This window comes from Hypomesus transpacificus, chromosome 4 (genome assembly GCF_021917145.1).
Source record: "Hypomesus transpacificus isolate Combined female chromosome 4, fHypTra1, whole genome shotgun sequence".
NCBI classification, from domain to species: Eukaryota; Metazoa; Chordata; class Actinopteri; order Osmeriformes; family Osmeridae; genus Hypomesus; species Hypomesus transpacificus.
In genome coordinates, this window is record NC_061063.1 from 5313722 (window position 1) to 5320984 (window position 7263).

Here is a 7263-nt window from a genome sequence, read left to right on the forward strand (position 1 = left end):
TACTGCAATAGCTTTACTTAGCTTTTTTTTAACTTAAATAGAAAACCTTTTGAACATTAACATGGAAATGTACATGTTTCTCATGAACAATAGGCAACTTGTTGAAATGCCAAGGACCATGTCCATTGCCAGCTCAAACCCAAATGACTGGCAGTGCAACCGGAAAGCAGTCTTGCTCATGCACTAGGTGGTCCAGTAATGTTTTCAGAGGGCATAGCCTTTGGTGGAGAGGAGATAGAATTACACTGTTTTGATAACTCACTGCTCCTTTGACAGGACTCTCATTCTAAGCCATAAGCTGAATCCAGCAGCCTACAGCAGTCCATTCCTCCTCCATGCTGGTTAGCTGGGTGTTGGCTGATGTCACATGATCACATAGAGGGGGTGTAGCCGTTGTGGTTCACCAGGAGGAAGTGCTCATTTTGGTTTGCACTGAAATAAACTAGAGGACTTTAAAAGTGACATTTCTGGCCTCTGGGAGATACTTCCAGGTCTCTTCTGAATAACGTTATTGAAACCATGCTTTGGGTTTCATTTGAACTATATTGGAATGTACTGCTCACATGTCAAATCAAATTAAATGTATTTGTATAGCCCTTTTTACACGCAAGCATGTCACAGAGGGCTTTACATGCGCCCATAGAACTGCTCCTCAACCAACCTAAACCCTAAACTTAAAACATGTCAAACTCTTAAGAATACATAGATTACCAACAGCAGCAAGAAAAAATTATCAGAATCAGTGAGTTTCGGTCCGGCCCGCAGGGTGGGCCCGGACCGAAATCAGGTTTTTAACACACATTTGATTTTGGATGAATAGGGATTCGTGTGACCAGGGCTGGCGCAGGCACCTTGGCCGCCCTAGGTGAGATGCTTCAACAGCCCCCCCCCACCCCCCCCAAAATTCGGAGAGACCCCATCCCGCCTCGGCGCCCTCTGTTTGTGGTGCTGGACAGTAAATTAATGGACGCACTTCGGAATCTGGCCCCCCCTCTTCATGGCGCCCTAGTTCGCCTATAGCAAACGCCGGCCCTGCGTGTGACTGAACTTGCACATTGTACAGAAAAAAACAAGACCTGCAATGACAAGAACAAAAAACAAGAACCAAAGAAGAAGTACGTTCTAATTCTGATACACTTCTCTATTTTGTTTACTTCTATTTTATATAAAACGTATTGAAACTAGTTGCACTGTATCAAAACTGGTTCCATTTTTACTACACACCCTTTAGTGTGGCAGTCCACTATAGGGTTCTCTCCTCCTGTCTGTTCATATTGGTCATCTCATAGAATATCTTGGGTCTACCCTCATTTCAGTCAATAGCCTGGAACAGTTACAGTTTCAGGGAGTTAACCACACATGTCAAACCGAGTATGGTATTATGAGCACACTTATCTACAAAAGATTAAAAGGACTACAGGAGATTAAATAGGATGCTTCAAACTATAATTATTACTTATTGATTCCCGTAAAAAGCTCACAAATATGACCAACAGGTGTTCTGTCATAAATATGATGTTTGTTTGGCACTCAAGGAGTTCATTTCCCTCTGGGAGTCAGTCCAACAGGGTTTCATGATGACTGTCTTGTTGCCTGTTTACAAGACATGTGGCAGACAAGTGTCGGTTAAACCTTGAAGGTGGTAAATGATTTGTAGACTGTCTATTTATTACTCTCTTTATCCATCACTAGCCGTCTCTCTGTCTCTGGACCCTATAGACAGATGGTGCTGCCTATGGTTAGTGTTGGACTATGATAGCTAGCAGTGGTGCTGTTCCTTTCTTAGCCTGGACTCAGGAGGGATTTTTGAACGTTTCAAGAAGTCCCACATCCGCCATTTAAAATTACATGCCTTTTTATAGATTGCAAAGAATCCCCTTCATCTTTTTTTCCAGTCATCTATATCAAGACATGTCCATATTAAAAGGCTTTCTCCTTAATGTGGAAGAAAGAAGGTTGCCCAGGAACGTTCTGGTGGTCTGTGAGCTTTCTATTTGTCCAGATTTCCTTTCAAGAGACAAAATGTAAAACCACTGAGGAATGTCACAGTCGACATTGTTCCGTTTTTCCTCAAAACGATGAACATTCCAACAACAGTCATACCTGTAATTAGTGTAGCTATGGCTGCTGTTTTACAGTAAATATGGAACAAGGCCATGACGAGAGCTCAAATAAACACAATCAGAATATGTTTTGCGTGTGTAAGTCTGTATTGTTATCTGTATTGGGAAAGTTTGGAAGATCTTCAGAGAAATCCCTTTACCACTTAGTGGTGCTCACCATGATCTGTGTAGCCTAGTCAATGAATCTCGGTAAGCCTAAATTGTAATACTGAATCCGTCATCACCACCATGCCTGCTCTCTCTGTTTTTATCTGTTTCTGTTCAACTTTTTCTGATAAGGTTACTATATATAGTTACCTGGTCTGTCTTTGTCCTTCATGGCGCACACTTAAGCACACACACACATTGACACACATCATATGACTGTTGTATGAGGCTTTTTTCTGGGGTAATTCAACACTGGAGTGTAGTTGGGTGGAAGGAGGCCTGAATTACCATTAAAGTCATGGTTAAAGTCCATTCTACCTTACTTTTGAGAGCCTATGAAACCTCTGGGGAATTGGGTCATCCTGCTGATTTCCTCTTGACATCTGTACACGGCGAATCCCCAGAGCAACATCCAGCAGCATGACAGCGCCTGACGCTGCTGTGAGTGGCGGTGCACACCCAATGCGTGGCAGGATTCACGCCCCTGAGATCATCCTTCTCCGTCACACGTGTCAGCGACACAATACACAGCCTGGTCTATTTCAATAAAGATGCGCTTGGAAAGACGCTGAGGTGAACGCATTATGCCGAGCACGATAACCCCATCGATGAATATTAATTCTTGGAAACAGGGGAGCACTGTGGTGTGTGTGTTTGTGTGTGTGTCTGTGTGTGTCTGTGTGTGTGTGTCAGAGGTCCTGAGGCTGGGGAAAGTGGTCCTAATGGCTGGGTGGGATTAGTGCTCTGCGCCCTGTGATTACAGCAGTTACTATAACAGAGCCACCTGTGTACAGTGTCCTAGGAGCCACATACACACACTCTGCAACACACAGCACAGCCTCATAATGGCCTAGGGATAATGCCAGCCTTCAAGTCCAGGGAAGGTAACTATCGGTTGCGATGCCAGCCCAGCCCAGCCCATAATAAGCAGCTGCACCCGAAGATCCAGTCAGTCCGCTTCAGGAGCCAGATTGGAACCTGTGTTATTGCAGTGTCATCACCCATTACCTAGTCATTACACCATGTATTTGATATTACACAGTTAATCTTGCACTACAGGCTATTTTTTAAATGTTTTGACCGAGCACCTGTGAAAGTTGATGCCATCCCCTCCCCCCCCCCCCCCCCACACACACACACAGACCCCACAATACTTTGAAGCAAAGTAAAAGCATCTTCCCTGCGATGACTCCCTTCCTTAAAGATTCTAAATCTGTTATGCCTTGTGTAATCATGTTGCTGTTTGTGTCATCCCTAATATAAATGCCATCCTTCAGGATTGAATTTCACAAAGCCGAGGCCAACATAAATATGTGGATTATCTGAAATGTATTGCATGGATACTATAACCGTGCAACTCTCCATTCACCTTTCATAGTCTATCATTGTCATTGTCTTCTCTGGGGAATGTCTACTTAAAAGTTCAGAAAAGTGTTTACCGATAGGTGAATGCTTTGTATAACCTTGAAAAGTGCAACGGCTTGATAGCTGTCTTGTATAGTCTCTCTAGAAGGGGAAGCTAGTGCATCTCTTCAGGCAGAAGAAAAAAAGGAGATCTGTCCAAGAACTGTTTCCACAGGATAGCTTCAATAGTTATCTAACTGTTGACTTTCCAGGAGGATTATTCGTTTTATTACTTCTTAGAAACGATCCAAGGCTAATCTTTTTTAGACATCCATCCCCTGAATTTACACACTGTTTGATTTGTAGTCAATGATGTGTGTCTGAGTTCTCCAGACCCTGCGATGAACGGATCCTGGAGTCAACATCTCAAGGTATCTAAATCCAATCAATCTTCTATCTTCAGAAGTCTGTTGAATGTTGGACATGTTGAGTTTCAACTGGTCTAAGATCAGTTCTGCATCAAAACCACTGCCTACACCTAAGACCGATAAATAAAAATATGTTGGAACAGATGTACATTCATAGCCATCATCCGAATGTACTCTGAGCCGATAACTGAAGAAGAGTATATTTACATTTACATTTAGTCATTTAGCAGACGCTCTTATCCAGAGCGACTTACAGTAAGTACAGGGACATTCCCCCCCGAGGCAAGTAGGGTGAAGTGCCTTGCCCAAGGACACAACGTCATTTGCCACAGCGGGGAATCGATCCGGCAACCTTCTGATTACTAGCCCGACTCCCTCACCGCTTAGCCATCTGACTCCCTATCCCTATCTATATATGACAGGTGTGGAGGTCCGACAGGAAATGATGCATACAGCTGGGTTTTGGCATCTTTGTCTGAGCGTGCCCATGGGGGAACTGCCTCTAGACTTTGGTCTTATCTCTGTGCAGGTTAGAAGGTGTCATGATAGGACAGTCATGAGATACTTGTCAAGGAGGGCATGGAGAGGTGAGCCCAATGAACTTTAGGTCAGTAAGCATGACCTCAGGAGGCAGGAAGATTCATGTTGGAGCTTCAGCTTCTGTTGGGTTTGGACTTGTTCTCCATAATGTTTGACTCTTAGGGTTGGTTGTCCATGAACTATATCAAGCAAGATTGAAAAAACATTTGTGTCAACGGCATTCTGCCCATATCTGGTATGGTATTCTGCGTATGCAACTATCATTAAAAATCCAGAGTAAGATGGAAATACCTACCATTCTGAAGCATTCCTCAAATTCCTGGCCGATGTTCTCAACAGTGGAATTCATCTGGTCATAGACATCTATTAGGGGTCAATATGTCTCTCCTAAATTGACCTGCTTCTAATCTACTAACACAGCCTGTCACTGTCATACTAGGGTTCTAAATGGCTAATACACCTCACCAGCTAGCACTGGTCTGCCATGGGCAGCAATCCAGGCATGTCTACTTCCCTCTAATAAACCACGCTGAGCCAAGTCTCAACTGTCTCAGTGGGCCTGTGATTGCGTAAGACTGGCGGCCTTTGGACTAAAGTAATTTTGGCTCCTGTGGGTTCTCCAGCGAGAGCTCAGCCAAATCCTATTTTTTGGCTCTGGGAGGGAAAGAATCCAAGTCAGCCATGATGGATCCCAGACTCCCCTCCATCCACCGAAGCACCTCTGGCATTACTCAGAGCAGATGTGAGATAGTTAGGACCGCACAGGGAAGCAAATACTTTGTGTCTCTGCATCCCTCTGGTTTCCTCCCCACCCCCCAAAAAAACTCATCAGATAAACAACATAAATTTCAGGCATCTTGTGGCTATTTTTCAAACATTTCAAACATGACACAACATTGGAAACTGGTAATTTACCTCAGTTTGCGCAATATCTTCAATAGGCAATGCGGAAAGAAGTAAAAAGTCAACTTCAGAAATCCAAAGCTTTTCTTCCCTCAAGCAGGCAGGATTAGAGGAAGTTGGGTAGAGACAACAGTGATGGTGACTGTGTGGCTGCTAACACTTAGAGGTTATTGTCCTCTGCCACTCAGATGAATACCTGCAGGCTGACAAGAGATTGTGATAAGTAGTTGTTGAAAGCTCTAACAATGTAGTGCCTCAGGAAACCTAGAAGCCCATAAATTAGTACCAGTCATTGACTTGTAATGGAAACTCCTTTAGCTAAAGAGTCATGTTCCCAGGTTAAATCACATCTAGGGGTGAATGCAGGCATCCTAGAAAAATGATTGGTTTGGCTGGGCTTGGTACATTTAAGGTGAATGTTGACAACTCATTCAATCACAGACTTGCTTTAGGATTCACATCCTCTGAGTTTTATGTGTTGAACATGTCTAAAACATATTGTTTAAAGCCTTGTGTGTAAATACCCCATGATTGATGTACGGCTGACATTCAGCTTGTATTTAACTGCTAAAGCTTCTATAACGTAACACACCTCACCAGGATAGCAACGGTTTTCATACACACACACCAGTGCCCAAACAGACAGTTTTTGTTCAGTATGGAGTCTGTGACAGACCTTTAGTGTGCTGTAGGAGAGCTTTGCTATTGTAGAACCTGGCAGCTTCCTAAATCCCTTCTTTTGTGTATGTCACCGCTTGCCTGCCAAAAACTCTAGAGACAAACAAAGCGTGGAATGCTTTATAAAGACACAATGTGTTAGGTTTGACAAGAAAGTCCATTAGAGTTACTGTTGCCCTTTAATGCCTAGATCAGGAGGAAAGATATTCATCTCAGCTGGTGACCACTTTTTGTATGTGTGTGTTTGTTTGGGTGCGTATACGTGTGTGTACTGGATAGTACTGGTAGTGGGGGTGGGGGGTATTTTGACTGATTTTTTACCACACGCCCTTTAGTGTAGTTTGCAGTTCCATACATGCCAGTGCCTGGCATTTAAGGCCATGGAGAGGACAAGGGTGGTTTTCAGTGTGACATAAAGCTGGCTGTGATCTTTGAGTAATTCTTATGGACCACTGGTTTTTATAGCAGTTGTTAGTCATTCTTGTATAAACAGTGGACATCTGATGAACAGAAGCAGCTCTAACCAAACTAAGATGAAGTGTGGAATGACAGCTAGCGTAGCATTTTGAAGCAAGTGGTGCATCCTGCCTGTTAGCATCATAGCATCATTGTGTGTAACAGTCTTGGTTAGCGTCACTGTCAAAGTCAGATGGATTTTGGACCTCAGTCAGTGCATGGCGTGAAGTGAGCATAACATGCAATCCATTCTGGAACCTTCAAATGGGTGTAGCCTGTGGACATTTTATGGCCGATTAGAAGTGTATTATTTGCTTTTGGGTTTCAGAGCCAATAAGATAAATAATTAGCATTGTTTAAGGAAAATTTGTAAAGAATGGAATTAAACAGAATTAAACTTGTACTAACCGTTATCGCAATCAGTCAAATCTTCACAATCTCCGCAGCCATACTGAAGCTACTGATGAAGGTAATTGAGCTATAATGAGTGTCACAGTGTCAGCCTGTGCAAGCTCACAGTTACAGTGCAACAGGTGAGGACGTTCTGTGTAAACATTGGTCACCATGTGATACAGTTACAGTGCAACAGGTGAGGACGTTCTGTGTAAACAACGGTCACCATGTGATGTCTGCTCTGGTATAGC